This window comes from Apis laboriosa, unplaced genomic scaffold (assembly GCF_014066325.1).
Source record: "Apis laboriosa isolate Shangri-la unplaced genomic scaffold, ASM1406632v1 scaffold47_cov149, whole genome shotgun sequence".
NCBI classification, from domain to species: Eukaryota; Metazoa; Arthropoda; class Insecta; order Hymenoptera; family Apidae; genus Apis; species Apis laboriosa.
Window position 1 is genome coordinate 2,638,783 of NW_025223437.1, and position 23,179 is coordinate 2,661,961.

General features: G+C 25.9%; 1 protein-coding gene, 1 long non-coding RNA gene and 1 other non-coding gene across 7 annotated transcripts in view; 2 read left to right on the plus strand and 1 right to left on the minus strand.

The window, feature by feature from the left end:
* The window catches only part of LOC122716659 (V-type proton ATPase 116 kDa subunit a1-like), a 36,783-nt gene extending 13,633 nt beyond the window's left edge, over nt 1-23,150 (minus strand). For 2 of the 5 annotated variants that reach the window (XM_043939953.1, XM_043939949.1), the window contains exon 1: nt 22,999-23,150. The gene's annotated coding sequence lies outside the window, so the exon portion shown is untranslated. Of the gene's footprint in view, nt 1-2,160; nt 2,294-2,732; nt 3,483-22,998 lie in introns of those variants that run through there. The other 3 variants (XM_043939950.1, XM_043939951.1, XM_043939952.1) reach the window with 3 other exon arrangements.
* On the plus strand, nt 2,408-2,867 carry LOC122716662. Its single transcript, XR_006347066.1, has 2 exons — nt 2,408-2,548; nt 2,740-2,867. It is a non-coding gene; the product is annotated as an uncharacterized LOC122716662 (long non-coding RNA).
* LOC122716719 lies at nt 7,258-7,381 on the plus strand. Its single transcript, XR_006347077.1, has one exon. It is a non-coding gene; the product is annotated as a U4atac minor spliceosomal RNA (small nuclear RNA).
* Nucleotides 23,151-23,179: the final 29 nt, after the last annotated feature.

Genomic DNA, 23,179 nt, shown 5'->3' on the forward strand with positions numbered 1-23,179 from the left:
CGCGATAAAACATATCTACTACGTATCCGAGTAATTGTTACGAATAATAATCTGGATCGTATCGGTGTTTGCTCGTGATAATAGGAAAAACACCCGACTTTCGTTCAAATTTTCAATTGCAACACAGTAGCTCGCGATATACTTGACAAAAGAGGAAAAAGAAGAACAATGGAATGAAAAAAAAAAAAAAGATAAGAAGGGAAAATGAAAACGGAACGATGACTATTCCTTTTTCAGATAAGCGCGTACAATCTAGCATACAAAGTGTACTTAAGTTTGCAGTTTCAAGTGCAAACACTTGCAAACGCAACAATACGAATCGTCATCGACGAAAATCTTTCGGCTTGGTTGTCCGTTTTTCAAATTGTGAATATAGCGAACAGTTTTTTGGAGAAAATTTTAATTTGTTGAAATTGAAATGCAATTAAGTTATATAAGAGAATAAAATTGAAAGGAAGAAGAAGAAATATATCTCTAGATTATGTATTCTAAATAATTATTATCTCAAGGCCTGATTATCTTTCATCGAATAATCAGCTCCATCGTCGAGTAATCGCGACCGAGTTATGACTATCTTATTACAAAATATTTGTAATTCAATAGCGATCATCATCGTCATTATCATCGATACAACTATCGATTTGATAATTTCTTTGAACAACAATGAAAAACAAACACTCGGGAAAAAAGAAATGAAAAAGATGTATATATAATCATAAAAAAAAATTATGACACGAGTTATAAATTTTACAATTTTTAATTTACATTTTCTTAACGAATTAATGTCTTAATTGTGATCTTAGATCGTACAATCGTTCCGTTTTCCTCATCATCATTAAATATTCTTCAATTTTATCAACGTTCAAATGAAATTTCGTTCCCCTCGCCTTCTGAATATTGAATACTTTTCGAACTCGTCATCGTTTCTTCCTTAACAAAGACGATTAGAATTTAAATTGAACGATTTAAAAAACAGTGCAGAGGTGATTTGATACAATTTTGCTGTTTTTAAAATTTGAACGTTACGTTCCTTCAATGCAACAGTAGATACGGGCAACATCGAGGATAGAACGTCGAAAGTTGGGTTTAAAACACGACGATTGCGTGCTAAAACGTGTTTGACCGTCAATTAGCAGAACGAGCGTACATTTCCTATATAAACTGTGGGAAAGCACCGAGGCTTGAATTCCTCGTGAACGCCGCCCTAACGATCCTACTTAATTCCGAAACGAGAAATTTTTTAACACCTTGTTAGATTTCCTCAGTTTTCGTTTCGTTCATTCATTTCTGGCCTGTGTAATAATTGCTAACTATAACTAAGTATCTAATTTGCCAGTCATATTTTTATAATCGTACAACTACTGAATGATTTACGAAATTTAATATAATTGAATTTAATTGATGAAAGATTGAACGTACACTCATTGGATCTAAAATAATAATATTCTTGGATCTTTAATAGAATATATATATAATCTAATTCAATGATGTACAAATATTTTTTTAGTATATGCTGAAAGAAGAACATTCGATAAATAAATTTTTTACAAATTCTAATTTAAGTTATAATAAAATTATAATATAATAAAAGGGAATAATCTGCATTATGATAAAGAAATAATTTTTAGAAATATTCCTCTTTATCAAAGGAATAATAACAAAGAAAGATGATAAATAATAATAAAAGATTATGCGTAAGAAACAAAAAGTATTATGAATTGTATATAAAACGTGCGTGAAGAAATTCTACGAAATATGAAATATCATAAATTCTAATCGTTTCTTAATCGTGCTCAATCATCTTTTTTTTCATGAAAATTTATCTTAATCTTTCAATACGTATTAATCGGATGAAACACGTGAAAATGGTAATAGGATGAAATTGAACACGATGAATAATAATTGGATTCAAAACAACTACTTGTTCAAGCCTCGTTGAAATTAATATTCAAACCAATATTAAAAACAAATTTTTCGAAAACGATATTGATATTCACTGTTACACACGCGCAATTATAAATCGCACAAATTGCTATGATATTCACGTATTACGTAAACAAGAACGTAGAAAAACGGATGTAAATACCACGAGTTCTCTATCCGAGATTACTAATTAAACGCTCAGTAGAACACGCGCCAAAATATTCCATCATTAAATACCTGCGGCTGTAATCACAACTGGGACGCTTCTTGTTTCGTTGAATTGAACGTTCGCAATCTTACAGAATGTAAATGTTACTTAACCAACAACTGTCACGAGATTGGAAGAAAGAGAGAGAGAGAGAGAGAGAGAGAGAGAGAGAGAGAGAGAGAGAGAGAGAGAAAGAGCAGGATATTCGAGATATTCAAAGTGCGAGTATACCTGCCTAAGTGTACGAGAGAAACTTAACTAGTTGAAAAGGGCCATCTTTTATTCCTCGTTTAACACGCCGCTTATGCCTCGTGGATTATCAATGGATAACGATCACGTTGCATCACAGACAGAAAAATATTTCTTTCATTTTATCGAGACCAAGATATTTCTCGTTTCTTTGTTAAGAGACAACGTGTAAGTTGTTAAAAGAGGATTAATATAAAAGCTTGAGCTTCAAATGTCATTGAGACATTTTATTGCTTTCTCGCTCGAAGAAATCTTAACGATCTTGGAATTCTTTTAACGATATCTTTAATTTTTGTACGAAAAAAAAAAAAAAGATTAACATTGCGCGTTTAACACACTCATAGAAACTTACTTATTAGGTGTATATATTGACTCACCCTGACGGAGCAGCAGATATTCAAAAAAGAAGAAAAAAAAGAAAAGAAAAGAAAAGGAGAAATAGAAGAAAGAGAGAGAGAGAGAGAGAGAGAGAGAGAAAAGAGAAAAGGAAAACACAAGAGATTTCGATCGATAGAATTTCGATCTCTGGCGATCTTTGCGAAAAGAGGGAGAGTTTTTCGGAAGGGAGGATGGGAGCGGAAAAATAAAATTGGAAGGAAGGAAAGAGGGGGAGAATTACATAACAAAACAGCGATCCAGCACGATTCTGCACAATAACCGGACCGACCAGCGCGCACTCATCGACTTACTTTACTGAATCTAATTCAACACTCGACACAACGTCCCACCTCCGTGTGTTTCGTGTGTGGTGGGGTGGCACGACAAAGGAGCAGACCTCGTGATGAGTTGTTCATTGTACATAATCGTACACCGTAAAGATACATTTGTTCAAATCAATTCGCCATGTCAGGTATACTAGGTGTATATATATATATATATATAGGGAAAATAATAGTTGTGATACGTTTAGATCAAACGACAGATCAACGTAAGTTTGATGTATGATGACTGGCTCGCAGAAGGAAGAAATCATAAAAATTAATGTGATCAATTAATTTGCTTATATAAGTTATAGTTGTAACAGTTTGGACTTGTATATAATGTTATTTAGTTCAAAATTTACAATAGAAATAAATGAATTGATTTTTTACGATTATGCGATTATTGGTTATGTTTTCAATGAATCATCATACATTCCTAATAAAATGTTCTTTAATCATATTCCATTCCATTTCATTTTATTATTATAATTAAATTATCGAAATTATGTAAAAATATATAAAAATACAAATGTAATACAATTGTAATTTAATTTATACATAATTATGTGAAAATTTGAGTTAAGTAATATTATATAAATAAAATTATAATTGTGTATTAATTAAAATTAATTTATAAATTATAAATATTTCTTTAGAATATCATATCTATCTATATAATAAAACAATATAATAATAGAAAAATATTACAATTTTGCAGGAAACGTGATGGTTGAATCACTTCCTCACTTGAAAGTCAACTTCGATTTGATATTCGTTATGAAGTTTGGTGAAAAGATTGATGAGAAAGGAAAGAGTTTTGGTAAACGTGGATACGTTCCGAGTCGTTTTCGTGTAACTGAAAACTATCACGTTATTACGTGAGTTCGATAAATATTTTTTCATAAGATGAGAGATTAAGAAATATTATTTAAATTTTTTTTTTCCTTTTCCTTTCTTGTTTTATAGATCTGTTTGAAATTCTTCGAAAATTTTATAATGAATGTAGATGTTTGGCAAAATTACATTAATATTTTAATTGATATTAACATTGAATATCAATTAAATTATTATATAAATATTAATTATATTACCATATTCTTCCTTCATAAATTCATCGATACGAAATTTGAAAAATCATGTTATTCTAAAACAGAATAAAACAGAATGTTAATTGTAAATTAATACATTTGTTTTATTAATTTTTCTAGATAAAATACATTGAAGAATATAATCGTATCAAATCAGATTACGATAAAAGGATTAACACGATTACAAAAAAAAATTGTACAAAGCAATAAATTCATTTGATTTGTAACGTGATTCACGTTATATAAGTCGAAGTAAAAATAAAAGAACTTTTACCAAAAAAAAAAAAACTATTTTTTGAACCATTATTTCTAAATCTTAGTTATTTGAAATTTCACTATAATCCATTCAAAAACTATTCATACTTTCGAACGGATAATCTATCTATATAGTTAAAATATTTTTATTGAATTAATTTCTAACGTGAAAAAAAATATATTAATTAAATATATTAAATATATTATTATAATTTATATTATCAAAATTAGATATCATTTCAATCGAATGAAATTGAAAAAGTTTGTTTTGTTTGATATTATGATGTAAATAAAATAAAAGAGGATCATATTTATATCAGAATTATTATTTTTTTTTTTTTTTACTCAATTAATTGTAACTCTGATTTCTAATAAAAAAAAATAAATCATATATAACATTTTATTATATTCACAAACCAAATGTCTGAAAAATCTCAAATCAAAATTATCATCGTTGAAAGAAAATTTTCTTCGAATCGAGTTTACCATATGATAAATTCTGGAACTTCGAGTCGTGTATATTACAATTTGTAACCACACAACGAGAAACGATGCACAATGGAGTTGTAAATTGACGAAGAATCGTAAACGCAGGAAGAAGAGATGCTAACGGATGTTATTGAAGATTATGGCCACTTGGCGAACGAGTTTTAACATAATCGAAGTCACGCGGATAATTTCGTTCGTCGACGAATCACACAAGTTCGAGCCGACATTTGAACAAATAAAAAATAATACTTCGAATAAAATATGGTATGAAGAAGAGAACGACGAGCTTTGCAATAAATTATTCTTGACTTGTTTGCGTACATCGATCGAATATTGTTTTCTACATTGTCAAATTTATGTTCATTTTATATTTCTTTTTATTAATGGATTAATCTGAAAAAAAAAATTTCTAAAAGAAAATTCCTTCTATGTTAAAATTAATTCTCTTCAAAAAATTATTTGATTAATTAGACGTTATATAATTATTAATTTATCGGTATAGATATGCAAGATATGCTTATTTGTTTTTTACTCTTAAATGTAAAATAAAATATTTTTTACAGATTTTAAATAAAATGAATTTTTACATGAAAGTTCTGAAGCAACGTCGTTCAAGCTTATCATTTTTCATACGTCAATCATAAATTAAAATAATTCCTCCGTTTGACACCTAACAGCTGTACTTAAACGTACATAACCGTACAATGTAACAAAATAGATAGGAGTCTTCTTTGGCTTTAGACGTTATGTACAGATAAGATAACAATTGTTGACAATCTGTGAAGGATTTTTAATTTTGTATTAAAGCTCTTCAACAGCAGAAAAAATTGAACGAATTGAAAGAAAAAAGAAAAATTTATCTTTTTGTGGTTGGAATTACTAAAATATTTAGTAAAATTGCAATTTCATAATATTATCGTAATTTTATTAAGATAAAATATAAAAACAATGTGTCCGATACCAGATAAGATAAGATAACATAATCTTTTTTTAAGTTAATTACACATTTTCTTTCTACTTTAATTTCTTTTCTTTGTCAAACGATTATATTATTATCTTATAATTTATCTACTAAGTGATCACATAAATTTTAGATTTAAAATTTAAAAATCTAGACGACGTTAATGAAGAAAATGAAATTTTAATCTTACACTCATTGCTTTGCATTTTTATCTTCCGCGTGAAAAAAAAGTAGAAATACATTTTGTATTACTTATTTTTATATGATAAAAGACAAAATTTAATAAAATTTAAATTTTTTACAGATAAAAAAATCTATAAAATTTAATCAATCTTCTTCTAATAATTAATAACTTACTAATAAATAATTTATTCTACAAAAAAATTTTTTATTTTACTTAAGATTATTTATTATTATTTATTTTTAAATATAAATAAATTTTTTCTTATATTCTTTTTAAAAATGACTAATTTTAATGTTCTAATAACATTATTATATATTGTTGATATATTAAATCAAATATCAAAAAAAAAAATTGAAGATCATTATTGAATTCAATTATATATATATATATTGAAAACCTTGTAGTTCGAGGTTATAAAGAACATAATACTGAGGCCAAAATTTATTCATCTGTGGTTTTTAGGTCATTGTCAGTGATTTGTGACATAACTTGTTCGTTTAGGTATTCTATGCATTTTCTCCAATTACGAATATTTTATTTACAATTAGATGAAATCTATTATCTATGTATATATCTTCTTTCAGTATAAATATAACATATAATTATGTACATAATTGTGAACTGTTATATAATTGAAAAACAAAGAACAAAATAAGGAAAAAGTAAGAAAAGAATTAGAAAAAAGAATAAAAAATAATATCAAGGATAATAATATTTCATAAATCTCGTTCTAAGAATGTATTATCTACTTCTATCATAGTGTGTTCAAGGAATTATTTCCACCTTGTAATAAACTACGTTGTACAATTTTTTGTTTATAGAATTCAATTAATTTTACTTTTACATAGATAACTAAATAAAATAGCAAAAAATTCATTGAGAACACTTTTATTATGCGATTATAAAAAATAGAAAATATATACATAGAAAAAAATTATAAATAATGTATATAATATTTATATTATTAAATTAATATTTTTGTGAGAATAATATTTTAATTATTATATTAATAATATTAATGTATAATTTAAATCAAAAATAAAAGAAAAAATATGTTTATGTACGTATATATTTAATTACGTATATTTTAAATCATACTACTACTTTCAAAGCTTTCCAAAACGGCCGCTAGATGGCAGATTATTCTCGCAATTACAGTTATTGGTTAACGTGATATAAGATCGTTGTAAAGACCATGTTCTATCCTTGTCTTGGGGGAGCAAAGTATTCAATGATCGTTTAGTGAGGGTACTGTTGCTGAAGCCCATTATTAATTTAAATCCGCATCCTCGTGTTATCATGTGAGATGCAATTTTTGAAGGCCTCTTTACTTTATAAGAGGCTTAACAAGATATATCTCTTATTTTCACAATAATAATCGTGTATTGTGTGAAGATAATAAATAAACATAAATTGATATCACATTATTCTTTCACCTATTTTTTTATAATCTAATTAAAATCAGAAAGTTATTCAAATTATAATTATTTCAATGAAAAAAAATTCAAGTTTTCCAAAATTTTTTTACTTTTAAGATAAACAATATTAATAAATAAATGAGTATTTACAATTCAATTAACATAGATTGTTATCTAAATGCTTCTGTAATTACAAATAATATGATTGTATAGATATGCTAATAATATTCAATTGAAAATATTCATTCAAATAAGTTTATATATAATTTAACACATATCTACTTTTATTTTGCTATTAATCAATATAAAAGCTATTTTCAGAAAAATTAATTCCATTAGCACAATGTAAATATCCGTAAAAATGTCGTGTCTCAAGAGAATATCTTATTTTCTCTTTCAACGAGAATGAAATAAAAAATTAAAAAGAACAACTAACTAATTAATGAAAAAGATGAAAAAGAACTTCTTAATATTTCCACTAATAAGATTTTTTTTCTTTTCCATCAAATCATCATTTTGATCACGACTACGATTGCATATTACGATACGTTTGCATATTATCCATATAAGAGTTAAATATCCATTACTCAAGAATATTGTGTAACATAACACTAACTGTTAGAATAGATAAGTAAACGTCAAATGTGGGCCATCAAACCAGTCCTTCGTCTGCGGTTTTTATTTGTAATATCATGTGTGTATTCCGTACGTATACAGCGGTTTACATTGAAAATTATCTATCGCTATTATTTTTTTAATTTTATTTACATATAAAATTTAAAAATGTGAATGTGAATTTGAAAACTTTTGCGAGTTATTCTCAAGTAACTTTATTTTTCGTGTGAATTATACTTGAGAGTAAAACAGTTGCTCTTAAAAACTATTTTCATAAATAAACATTGTGCCGAGAATAAAAATTATTGAACAATCAATTTCAACAATTTCCATTTAAAAATATTAAATTTATATATATAATTTTCAAGAACTTTTAAAAGTTTTACTGTAAAATATTCTTAAAAACAGGATATATTTGTATATATAATTTTATTTCGCTTTAAAAAATTTATTATAATAAAAATTAATTATATTTATTTGTTATTAAGAATAATGTATTTCGACACATTATCACGTTATATTTAGATAGAAATAAAAACGTAATTAAACTGTAACCTTCCTTCCTACATAATATAATTCCGTTTTTAGATCGATAGTAATAGTAGAAAACATTGTCATAGGTAACAAAATTAGGCACAAAAGAATCGATAAGATTGCAAAGCGGATGTTAAGAGCTAATTACTAATAACGTTTAATCAAGGAAGCTACTAATTATATTCATCTTTGTAATTATTACATAATAAATATGATTGAATATAAATTATAATTTTGCATTATTCATCAATTTTATTTAAAATTATAAAGTAGTGAATTTTTAAGATAAAAAGATTAATACAATACTTCAATATATTTAAAGAAATTAGAATTAGAATTTTTATTAATTCTGATATAGAAGGATAAACAATATAAAGATAAAAATATCATATACATAAAAAACAATAATTTTATTCAAGAAATCATATTCTTGAAATAACAATCTGAAGTATTCAAGATATATAAGTTATATTATCTAGAAAGAGTAGTGACATAATTAATTAGGACATATGTCACGGATGTGTGGACCTGTGAAATCATTTTGTGTTGGTAATTTGTTGGACGATGATGAGCCAAGTCTATCTAAATAACATGCGTCAGACACGTCAATCAAAATAATCAACAGAATTCAACCATTTTCAACAATAAAATGAATAATTATGGATTATTTCTTTTTAATTTTCAAATATTTGTTTCAAATCTTTTTTTGTATGAATTTCTTAATTTTTCTATGATTCTTATTAATATATGATTCTAAATTGAAAAATAATATTTTCAGTCAAATAGAAGTTTTCTTTTTTTTAAAAAAAATTTTATTTTACAATTACTATATTATTTGATATTTAAACATAAATGAAAAAAATCTCTTTTTTATTCTACTACATAGTTATATTTCATTCTCTCACTTAATTTCTTCTTCTGGTATATGTATAATTATAAAATGCAGCTTGATACTTATATAAAATTATGCATATGGCGCCAATCAGCTGACGATGTAAACAAATCATTCATCAATTTCAATTTGATTTCTAACAAATGTCTTGTATAAAATTGTGCAATAATGTTTGCTTTTATTTGAAATCATATTTCAATATTCAATGTATATTTTATCACTTATTTTTGCTTATAATTTATTGTTATATTATTTTTATATTTAAAAATGATAATTTTTATTCTTTCCAATACTTTTTCTAACATCATTATTTAATTCTTTCATTAACTAGAATCAGAAAAAGAATATAAAAATAAAATGAAATAAAAATTCCAAATTATTATTGTATTAAGATAATTGTAATGATAATGATAAACATAGTTCTTACATTTAATCACTAAGGATTAAATAAATTAAATTTCTAATTTTAAAATTTTAATCATACTAATACTAATGGTTATGATATATTCTTTTAAAAATAACGATTAGGGAGAAGTTATCATTGAATTTATCACTAAAATATTTTAATAACTCGTGATTATATTATTATTCCTTATCATATACAGAGTCTCGAAAGTTTAAATTTATATTCAATTAGAAAGAATTCATTTCGAGGGATTGAATGGAAACCTTGATAATGAAATATGAATGAACGAACTAATACTAAATAATGATTCAAAGTCACGTAACCATCAAATGTGAAAATGTTCAGCTTGGAGAAATTATAAGTATGAGGAAATGACACGACAAACATAGCTAATATTAAATTCTATTTCTTATAAATATTTAAATGATATTTTTATTGATAAAAACTAATAAGCTTCGCTATAAAATTTAACGAACTTCATTTATTACCGTTCAAAAATTTTGAAATAATTAAATAAAGTCTTATAAAACCAAATTACAATTTTCATTGCAAACACTTGTAATAAATACTTGTTATTAAAGACTTATATGATAATATTACACTCATTGTCAGATGGCTTCGATTAATACGTCACTAGTGCCTGATCCGGAAGTGGAGGCGTCTTATAAACGTCAAGGTTATTTCTATCTTCTATGTTTCTAAAATTCAACTATATATTTTTTAATAGAGATGTCTATAGAATATATATATATATATACATGCACTTATGTCCAACAACAATTACTTTTAAAAATATTTCTATCTATTTAATTTATTTCTTCACGCATCTTTTTCTAATTATCATAATAAAGATTCACTATTCAATATCATAAATCAAAAGAAACAAAATTTCATTCATATTTTATTATTGTTCAATTTTGAACACGATTTTTATTTTTCAACTCGATATTGTTAGTCGAAACAATCAAGGTATTTCGAAAGACAGTTTCGTTCCTTTGAAAATTGATTTGTACAATAGTCGTAAGACACGTATGCCGAATTCAGCAAGCGTGTCATTGGCGAACAACCTACGCCAACTACTCGCACAAAATACTTAACTAGCAGGAACCTTGGACGGCAATCAGCAGCTGAGTGACTTTAATAATCGTATAGACCATCTGTTCAACTATAACACGTCAGAGAATGTTCCGGGATTCTTGTGAAATCGTATCTGCAAAATCTGGAAACATTGTGCTGCTATTTGCATTATTCTGAAATTAATTCTTTTTGCGTTCCATCGCGTTCTTCATTGGAAAATTCATTTTTTCTAAAAATGAATGATTTTTTTCAATTATGTCAAAATTATATTATTACAACAAATGAACGGTATTTATTTATAGCAAGAAATATGTGGAAGACGTTTTGGCCTATTCTAGAGGCCAAAAGAAACACAAAATATATAAGAAAATATCGGTTGAAGTTTATTTATTGACACGTAACATTGGAACGAAAAATCGAAGTTCAAATTTGATGATTTAATTCCATCGTTATGAAACATATTAACATTAACTTTCACAATTATATTTTCATGTTATTTTTCTATTTTGTAATATTAATTATTCCAATAACGAATATTTCTAATAATAATAAATATTTAATTCATAGATTAACAATTCTATTCTACGATCTGAAGGATATGTGTCTTACATAATATTGGAATTGTAATAATTCCAAAATATACGTTTCATCTCTTTTGAAAAAAAATGTTTAGAAAAAAGTATAGCCTCGAAATGAAGTTCAACATATGAGATCTACATGAGTGGTACATTGACCAGAAATGTTTGTAATCTGTTCATACATTGATCATAGATATAAACAGAATCCGTACTGGAACGTCTTATAAAAAATTCCTGAACAGTACGTAAGCAGAGGCAAACAATTATGGAATTTTTCACTCAACATTCATAGATATTCGTTTGATATGCAGGAAGTAAATTTTAAAACTTAAAGAACGTTTAAACAAAATTTGTTTACCCATATCAATTGTATATTTTACTTAATCCAACTATAAATATAAGCTTTAGAGGAAACGAGACAAAATCTTTAATTTGAAAGATGATTGTGGAGTCTGTCTTTTCAAAATCTACTTTGAAATATCCATACGTTATTCTTAAAAAAAAAATCATTAAAACTTGGAAATTTATAATAAAATTCTTTAATTAAATATACGTAGTATATACGTATTACATTCTATATTTATAGTGGTTATATAAATAAAATATTCCAACACTTTAATTTAATCAATGAATTACGTTAACAGGAAAAATCTCTAAACGAATTTTAATCTAATAGAATAACATAAGTAAAATCATTAGATTAAAAAGAAAAGAAACAGAAGAAGATTGAATACAAATTTTCCTTGCATTACGTAGAAGTAGCTCGATGTGCAATTGAAAACATGACAAAGAATGATGGACGAAGCATAGGAAAAAGGAGGTCAATTAAAATATATTGCCTCCCAACGACATGATCTACCATCTTATGTATTTAACGATACTTTGAGCTGACGATAATCGGCGCACACGTGACGATTTGCATAATGGCCACGAGAGTATCAGCGAATTAAACGCAATCAATGTGAGAAATGGGAGCGAACGGATGGAGGGATAGATTTTCAAGGATTGACATATCAGCCATCGAAGAAATGGTCTTTTCGAAAAGCAATGATTTCGTTATTTAAGCGGCTTGTATAAACCTTTGTACGCGCCGACGGATTTATATTCGTGTTTCAGAAGACGAGAAGGAGAACGATTGTGACCACAAATAAACTTCACGTATAATCGTATAATATAATATATTCGTATGGGCGTAAAGATCTTTTTCATTTGTTTTTGTATTTTATGCTCTCGCTTGTCTCTTTAAATATACTATACTTGTCTCTTGAGGTGTTAGTATATTAGGAGACGCCTTTGGAGAATGGAATTTCTAAAGGCTTCGAAACAAAATGTAAAATTTAGTATGCAGAAATATTGATTAAGACTTAATAAATAAGTCTAATTACTTAGGAACTTAAATTTTATATGTGTTATATGAAATGGTCATCAAATTGTAAGAATTAATTTTAAGATCGTGATATAAATAAATTTATATTATTTAATATATTGTATTATTGTACTATTAATTGTTATTAACTTTTAATTATTATATTATTTTATATGTTTATAATGTAATCTTATGTTATATGTCTCTAATCTTATCAATCTATCTAATTATCTATATATTTATTTAATTTAAAAAGAAATTATCTTTAATAATGAATTTTAAATATTAAATATGATATTTTCTTTCACAAGAATAATTTCTTTTTATATAAAATATTTAAGAAATTAATTCTTTGATGTTTATGGACTTACTTACAGTCAAATTTCATTGTTTATTTTCTTGTCTTATAAATTAAAAAGTTAGAACACGTTTTTAATCAGTTTTCAAGCTTTTGTAACACGTTTTTATCATAAACAAAGAAGATATAAAACGTGAACGAAACTGTGGAACGGAAGTTCATGAATATTCATGGTCATGAAAGATAGAAGAGAAAAAGACGGGGAAAAAAATATCGATAAATAGACTGTATACTGCATTACAGGGCATCGAACTTTTACTTTCAATTGAATGTTGCACACATATGTTGCAACTTTACTTTCCAGTAGACCGACTACGATACAAAATATCGATTCGACAAATACCAATATAAATATCGACGTATTTGAAATAGCTATTGTAAAAAAAAAAAAAAANAAAAAAAAAAAAAAAGAAAAAAAATTAAGAAACATGTTTAATTTTACCAAATTTTTTTAAATGACTTTTGAACAAAAAAACATCTTTTGTAATTTAAAAGTAATAAGAAAAATCGATCTATCATGAAAAAAATATAGAGCACAGATAAAATATATCAATTTCTATTTCAAATATCACATTAGAAAAAAAAACAAGTAATTAAATAACGTTAAGTATTGTGCACGTATTACGACGTTAAGTATTGTGTAACGTGTTAACGTGAAATGACGTGAGCAATTCAGCCGAGTTTAGAAAATGACAAAAACTCGCATGTGCTGTTTGTAAAAATATAGAAATCTATAATTGAAGTTACATGAAATAGGATAGGAAAGGATTGGGAAAATTGAATTCCTTTAGCCAAATTGGTAAAATTTATTTCTAGAAGAGTTGCATTTAATAATAAGAAACGCTTCGATTGTCTTTTTTTTATTTTTATTTCTATTGCATCATATCTTTTCTCTATTTATAATAAAATTTTAATATTTTGTTATAAGAGAGATATAATTATATAAATGGAGGATTAAGAAGATAATCGCATTCTCTGAAAATGATTTATTACAGTAGTAATAAAATATCTCTGTATTGTTCAAATTCTTGGTCAATTAAATAATTTCTTCGATAATTTAATATTGATTAATTTTTCAATTGAAAATTTAAATAAAAAAGTTTTTGATACTACACAAATTATTTTTAGAAAATGTGATACTACACTAATTGATTTCTAAACTTTCCAGATACTTTATAATTAATTATTTTCGAATTGCCGACAATTCTTCATTATTTCTTCAATGCTGTGTTTTTTTTTAAACAATTAATTAGATAAATTTGAATACTTTTTTGAAAATCGAGAAACATATAAAAATCTGATAAAATATGTATTATTTCGTCCAATTTATATTATTGGAAAACAGCGACTCGAAATGAATTGTCAGATTTGAAAATATGACATTTTGAAAATGAATGCTCGATTGATCCAGCAAAGTTTGCATTAGAAGTATCAAAGTTTCCGCGAATTTTCATTTTTTAACGCGTTAAGTGGGATGTGGGTCACTGGCGACTTGCGTTTGAAGATAAACAAAATAGCTCGCCATTTAACATGTTAACATTTACGATAATGAGGTTATCTTTGGTATGACAATTATATTTATCTCTATTTTTAGAATTAAACTTCTTTTTCTTGAAAAAGAAAAACAATTATGATGCAAAGACCTAAACATCGAGAAAAAAATTTTAATTATCTAAAACTATTTAAAATTTTTAATTTTTTAAAGATCTAGATTTAATTTTTCAATTCTTCGAGCTTCTTAAAAAGCACCCTTTTTAAAGAGATTATCAAAATTATACTTTCATCAATTCTGTATTAAATCACTTTGGCAATTGATTTGTTTAACATTGAATGAAAATCGTAGAGAGAAATGTTAAATATAGGATGTAATAATAGTTTGATTATTGTGTGTCTTATCCATTATCGAATTCTGACGTCATTTCCTATGACAGATCCCCTGTCGTGCACAGACCAGACAAATGAACGATCACACTGCAACTCCTAAAATCCACCGTGTAAACCAATCATCACCGTTCCAGCCATTAAGTCGACTTTCCGTCGTATCTGGTTTCTGACTCATTGCTTGCTTAGGTTGGTCAGAAAGGAAATAAACCAGTAAACTGGTATTTTAAGGGACATAAATTCCGCGGCAAATTTGCGGCACATTTGAAAAGATCGAATCAACATTAAGCTCATCATTCACAGTAATTAACCTTTTGCATTTGAAATGCTAATTATACTGGCATATGTTAATAACAGATTAATCTCGATACATTTTTTTGATTTTATTCACATTGTAATGTTAATAAATATGTACTATTTAAAAGTCTGGCAATTAAATTTTCATAATAAAATTTTTTTCAATTGAAAGTTATCGAAGCAATTTATATTTGCATTATTTATTACAAACATTTTTATTTATTATAAATTATTTTCATTTAAGTTTTTGAATATATTCATTTTCTTCCATTATCATTGAATTCTGTACGAAGAATCTAAAGCACGAAATATAAATATTGAATTCTTTAAATAAATTGAATTCTTTAAATAAATTGATATTGAAATAATTCGATATTGTTTGGTTTTAATTTTTATCTTTTTTTGTTCAACTTGATATCATAAAATTTAATACGTATTTATCTTGCAAAGTATTAAAAAAAGTACTTAGAAATTTTTAAATATATCAAACTTAAAAAATAATCCAAAAATCCATTAAACCATTTAACAAAATATAAATTAAATAATATAAATATATATATACATATATTATCATGTCGAAAATTAAATAATCTAAGACATGAACCTAATCTAAAATGAAAAATTTTTGAATAAAAACAAGACATTCCATCTCAAGACAACGAGGTAAATAATTATTTAATCACCAATTACGACATCTATTTTATAATCATTTTCCAAACAATCAAAACATACGTGCGAGAATTCAATGAGAATACCGAAGAATGGAATGATCATTGTCAAAGAGGTATTCGTGTAATTTTATTTTCGAAAAAGAAAAAAAAAAAGAAGAAAAAGAAATCTACGATAAACCACGAAAACTTAAAGAAAAATATACTTCTTATGCAGCGTGTCCGAGTTCTGCCTCTAAAAAATATTTTCACAGAGTATATTTAGATTTCCATTGTGTGCGAGTAGTAGTACATTAATCTGACATCTTCATGCGAAACAGCAACGTGCCATAAACTTGGAAATCTACTTGAAAACAAAGTCTGCCCTCTTTTCGTTCCTTAGGGTTGAGAATACATTTGAAAGTAAAACTTTCAAAGAATTACTCTTGAGAATATATATTACATTAAGAGAATATATTTGAAATTAATTTTCACCTCTCGATACCATGTGCGAAAAAAATATTCTTCAGTGAAACTCGCAAGAGTTTCACTCTCAAATAGATTTTCTAACCCCTATGGTTAGAAATATCAGACCGGTTGTATCCGGTTAATAGAAGACCTGATTACCTAATCAGATTTATTATATTATTCGGTTATTAATAGATGTTGATGCATGTTTGTGCAAAATTTGAATGTACAAAAATTTATAGATCGTATGATACGAGATATAAAAGGTATTGCATATGTTTTATATATATATATATATANAAATTTATAGATCGTATGATACGAGATATAAAAGATATTGCATATGTTTTATATATATATATATATATAAAATATGTGATATTTTGAGAATAAAGCAAACATTCAAAAAAGTTATGAAATATATTTCAAAGTTTAGAATTCTGAAGTATAATATAGATATATTTAATTGTAAATCATCTACCTAAAATTGGAGAGAATTTGTTAGATATATATTAGTTCGTCAAGATCACAAAATACTTCTTGGCTGTAATTTTGTATGGCGAAATTATCTGCCAAGAAAATAATTTATTGTGCCTTCCTATTATTAAAAATATATATAAACAGAATACACGAAAATTTGAATTCAAAAGTCGAAAGGATATAGAAGAAAGAAAATATGATACGTAGAATGCTCTAATAGAGCATTAGATATCTCGAACTGTTCAGTATTCGAAAAAATATTTCGAATAGAATTTATTTTGTTCCGAAGAATGAACATCTTATAAGAGAACGATAACATTTCTTTTATTTTTTAAGTTTCGTTTCAACTAATAAAGAATATTTTAATAATATTTTTTATGTATTCAATTATGAAAACAAATAATTTAAAATCAATCGTCTTTTTATTTTATAATTAATAATATGAATAATATAATATGAATAACTATTGAATTCATTGAAATTATCTTAGAAAATAAAATTCAATAAAATCGAATATTTATGAAGAAAATATGTTAATAGAAAATTTTATATATTTCATAGGAAATACTTTTTGTATTATTATCGATTCCTATGGCAGGAAATTATTTCAACATAGAAAGAATCGCGTGTGCATAATTTCACGAGAATGAAAAAACGAGAAATATAAGAAAACATGCAAACGAACCTTTTATACGAATGAATAATTTTTTATTTGATATAATGTAAGATAAGGTTGAATATATGTTCAAATATTGACAAATGTAATAACAAATTGTTTAGATTTCTATTATTAGATTTAACAATATGAGTATATAATATATTTGTATTCATTTGAGAATATTTAATTATAATTGAAATTATTTATTAAGAAGATCAAATTAAAAAATCGACAAGTATCCTGGATAAATGAAAATAAGACAATATCATTAAAAAGTGAACAATTTTCACCTCATATATCTGTATTTCGCAACTTAACACAAATTCGAACCAGAAAAGCGTGTCTAATGAAACCATCAACCGTGAAAGAAATCAATAAACGACACGTTACTATAATTCTACATCATAAAAATATTTTTCTATTTGAATATTTACTTTTATAAAGAAAAACGTCTTTTATCCATATTATTGCACGACTTTATTTATTTCTCTCCATTTATTCTTGTTCATAATATGATAAATAATGAGCTATAATAAAATATCACCTTATACAATTATTAAATTATAATCATTTCTTCTGTAATTAAATAATAATTTTATCAAAGAAAATATTATAACATTTTTCTATATCTATTCATATTTATATCGCTTAAAGAAATTTTAATATATTGTAACATTAAAAGTGTGCATCTAACAACTATTTCTTGAGAAACAGGACACGAGAAAAAAAGTATTGCATATTTATGCATATGCAAAGTAAGTAAATGATCTATATTTTTAACTATAGTCAAACCTTAATAATTCAAATTTCAAGGATAAAAATAAATATTCATAAAATATGGAAATTTTGTCTTTTTCGAACTCTTCAAGTTCAGAAAGAGGTTTAATAAATAATAATTTAGTAAAAATATTAAAATTTTTCCAATAATAAACAGTCACAAAAAAAAATTTATAAGTGTTATCTTCTATTTTCGAATATTCGATTTAATTCTAATAGTTGAAAAAAGAAGATATTATATATCAGAAGAAAATGAACAAAAATATAGTCTTATAAAGATTTTAATTTTTATAAATACCTGTTCTGTCTTTTATCGAACATTTATTTATTTATTTATTTATTTTAATAACCTTTTTATTCTTTATAAATAAATTAGTGAAAAACTCAATTAAAAGTAGAAATATTTGCACTTACATCAAATGCAATACATGAATTATATAAAATTTCATAAAATTTTAAAGCACAAATCTGATTTGAATAAAAATTAATAAAGAGTATCAAAATTAAGTATTTTTTAAACATAAAATAATTTTTGATTTTGATTTATTATTTCCTAGAAAGAAAAATATGATCAACGTAGTTATAGTTATAGAGATTCGAGTGTATTTGCAATAGTTCAAGATCGGCCTTTATTCTATAGTCAGTTCCAATACGATCGAAATGTCGAACGGTGAAACTATGCGAAAGAACCGAGCGGAGTCTGGAAATCGTGTCTTGCGTGTTACCAAGAAGAATGTAAATGCAAGATTAATTCAACGATGCATTTTATGAAGATTTTATATTCTAAATCGAAACTTGAGCTAAATATTCGAACGATATTTTTCTTTTTTGATATGCTTGAATTATTATTAATATTAGCTTAAAAAATATTCGTTGCAAATGAAAAACTACACATACATGAATTGATATTTCTTGTGAAAAAAGAAATAAATCATAAGGTGAAGATAAGTTAAACATAAAAACACATATTGAATGCGAATTTCAAAACTTGAACTTGAAAACTTGAAACTTGAAAACTTAAATATTTATTCGTGTAATGAAAAGATTTTGAAAAAAATGTATTTATATTGTATCGTTTGTTTAAAATATAATAGAAAAATCATAAATATTGATAAAGAAAAGATTGAATATTTTTTTTTTTTTTATAATTCTATTTCCAAGATACATCATTATAAAAATCAAATTCTAACGAATTAAATTTTAATTTTTAAATTCTCGAAATAATGATTAATTTAAATTTAAAATTTCATTTTATATATTTTTATATATTCATCAAATGATACAAATAAATTATATTTAAATCGAAATAGTCTATATTTGATTTCGAAATTCTTCGTAAACAACAATTTTTATACCTACATAATATATGTGTAAATATTCGCTGACATTTTAAATTTCACTTTCTTTAAAAAAAAAAAAAACATGTTTGTTCGTTTCTTTCATCTCACTTGTAACAGGAACGTTACTCGAGTTTATCATCATTAAGAAAATTATAAGATTTCTCTAGACGAAGTTTCGATCAAACGAAATTTGATTAATCGCGAATTTGATTAACGCGCGAAAGAAATGATTTCGTGTATGCATTAAGTACCTGCATTATATACCATTGGAAATGAAATTCGTGTGAAAATATTAAGAAGTTCGCTCGATTATTAAGAGGTAAAAGCGTCCAAACAGATGATTGACTCGATAATAATATCGATTGCAATTCCCTCGACGGTCACCCTTCAACTTTGTTCACCCCCATACCAGGAAAAAAATCGATATTACCTGCTTTATTTATATCCAAGTCTCTTCTGCGGGGGCGAATTAGCGAGAAAACATGATGGAACGAATCCGAAGACCTTGTAACGAGAAGAAGACAGATCCATTTGTAACAATTTCAAAGGAGAATTACTTATAAAATTATTAACTTAAATAATATGATAAAAAAATATAATTTTCATACATAATTAATTAATTATCGAGTTGACAATTTTTATTTTAATTTTTAACAAATTTAAAGAAATTTGTTTCAAAATTGCATCAAAGAAAATGTTTTTCATTAGCAATAAATAATAAAATATAAAATTTATTCTCATTTTACATAAAAAAAATTCACTCTATAAGAATATTATATTCTCTGCACAAAATATGCACAAAATATATATAATATTCTTTTTTATTTATGTATTATGCATAATGATTCAAAAATTGCCAAAAATAGATCTACTTTCATTTTATTTCAAAATCTTCGATCAAAAAAGAATAATAATCAAATTTTAATTTCACATATTTTTAAATATTCATCAAATAATTCTAGATAAATCATATTTTGATCACCAATAATCTTAATCGCTTATATTTTATCAATACTTTTTGTTATCTTATACTATTTTATATAAAATTTTCATGTATATATATATGTTTTCATTTTCATGTATATACATTACATACAATAATTCAAAAACTGGATCAAAAATGGATCTATTCTATTGTTTCTAAAATCTTTAATCGAAAAGAATTGAGGAAAATAGAGGTAAAAAATGCGATTATTAAAAACATCTTGCAATCTGACGCTTCTAGATTTTCCTCTCATTCACTCTGCCAAAAAGTTTTACTATCCGTCTAGACACTGTTGACATTCAAGACTGCCTTATTACTTTAGCATCGCTGATGCAAGATCGCGGCGCCAAGTTTTGTTCCTATACAATCGGGCACACGTTCACAATGCGCGCATGCAATCCTCACTGATATGCTTCTATAAAATCATTCTAGCCTCGCACGTGTAGATTTCATGTCTCGACCACAAGCAAACGCAGTCTACAATTCATTTGCATTCTCGAATATGCGATGTTTCGCGTTCGTTGTCGTGGATGACTATTACCAACAACACGAGTCTTACGTGACTCGTCGATCGTAATGCATATATCTATTATGATATAGAATGTTTGAATATAAATTAAATAATATTTTCAAATTTATTGTAGATAATATAAATATATATATATATTTTTTAATTAGATACATAAAAAATAAATGTTTAGATTTCTTTCTATTTCGATTATATAGTTTAGTATCAATGAGTATGTATTAATAAGTCACATTTTAAAAACGTTAAAAATATAATAGAATAAAATATTAGAAATTTTTATATTATTTTGAATAATATGAATAATGAATAAGTCAATTTTTTTATGTCAATAATATAAAATTAATGATTAAATTTAATTTGTGCGAATATTATATGTGAATTATATATTTATTGGTACGATCTTTCAAAGAATCAAGAATAATAACAATCTTTTAACGCATATTGAATGTTAGCTTACGTTGAAAACGCACTTAAAGCAGCGTAGTAACGTTCAAATTCCTGATAATGATTAATGTTAAAATTATCTCCCTCGTTTAAAATAGCGTAAGAGATTGAAATTCATGGGTCCTTGTTTATATCCCTCATATCTTGCGCAAAGTATACTCCAATTATCCACAGTTATAGCTTTGTTATAGTTTTAATTAAATAATTTTCATAAAAAATAATTTAAAATTTCAATTAAATTAACATAAACAAAGCCAATATAAAATCAAAAAATAGTGAGTCAATTTTATTAATTCAAATAAAATTACAGTACATAATATATATGCGTGTTTAGTTCATGTTCGTTATGATATGTTGCGAATTAATTATTAATGCTTCTGAAATCGAGGTGACCGTGTTAGAAATTTCTTTCAAGACATCTGCACGAAATCTAATAAGAACGGTTGCCAAAACGCGTACCCGTGCGTCTAATATACACAAGAACGCTTTCTTCGGCGCAACAGATATATAAACCCAATTCGTCTCGTACGTCTATTCTTACGTTCATAAGGTTATTTACACTCAGTGTCTGACACCATTTTGGTAGCAAGGCACAGTAGTCGGGCCAAACGGTACTATACTTCTCTCGCTAAACCACGTAAACGCGCCACGGAAGAATCAAGCCGATAAATGTTCTCGATCGCGGTTCACCTTGACCAGAAGCTAATTAAAAACTTACTATCGATGCAAAATACGAGTATACATTCTAAATCGAAAGAGTCCAATTAATGATAGCCCGCAGCGATATATGCGAAAACTACTTCAAAAAATGTTATCATCGACGATTACTCGTCCATGTGAAAACGCACGCTATGAGATAACGGTAAAGAGTTCGATGCATGTATCTCGTGTTTCGAAAACCGCGAAACAGCGGCGGCACTGGCGCGCGATATCGCGTAACGAAAAGAAATACATTGCATCAACTAGTAGATGTATACTACGTAACACGTAGTATATTCGATAATTCTAACGATAGAATACACTTGAACTTGTATATATATGAGAAATCTTGCTCTTTGTGTTAAATTTCGTGTTTCGTATCGTGTTTAAATATCCACATTTACATCGGCGAATTCTTTGATATTTGTACACATAGAGGATGTATGGAGAACGTCAAATACAATTTATCAGATATAATGTCAACGACTTACCGATTTCGTTCGATTATTAGGCCAATTATAACACATTTGATACATTCACTATATCACACTTTATATCTCTATGAAACTTTCACCGTGAACTCGCGAATAATTAGTTAACGATTAATAATTAAGAAAACTACCGCAAAAACGATATCAACTGTTCGAAAGACCGTAAGGAACTGGCCAGTGG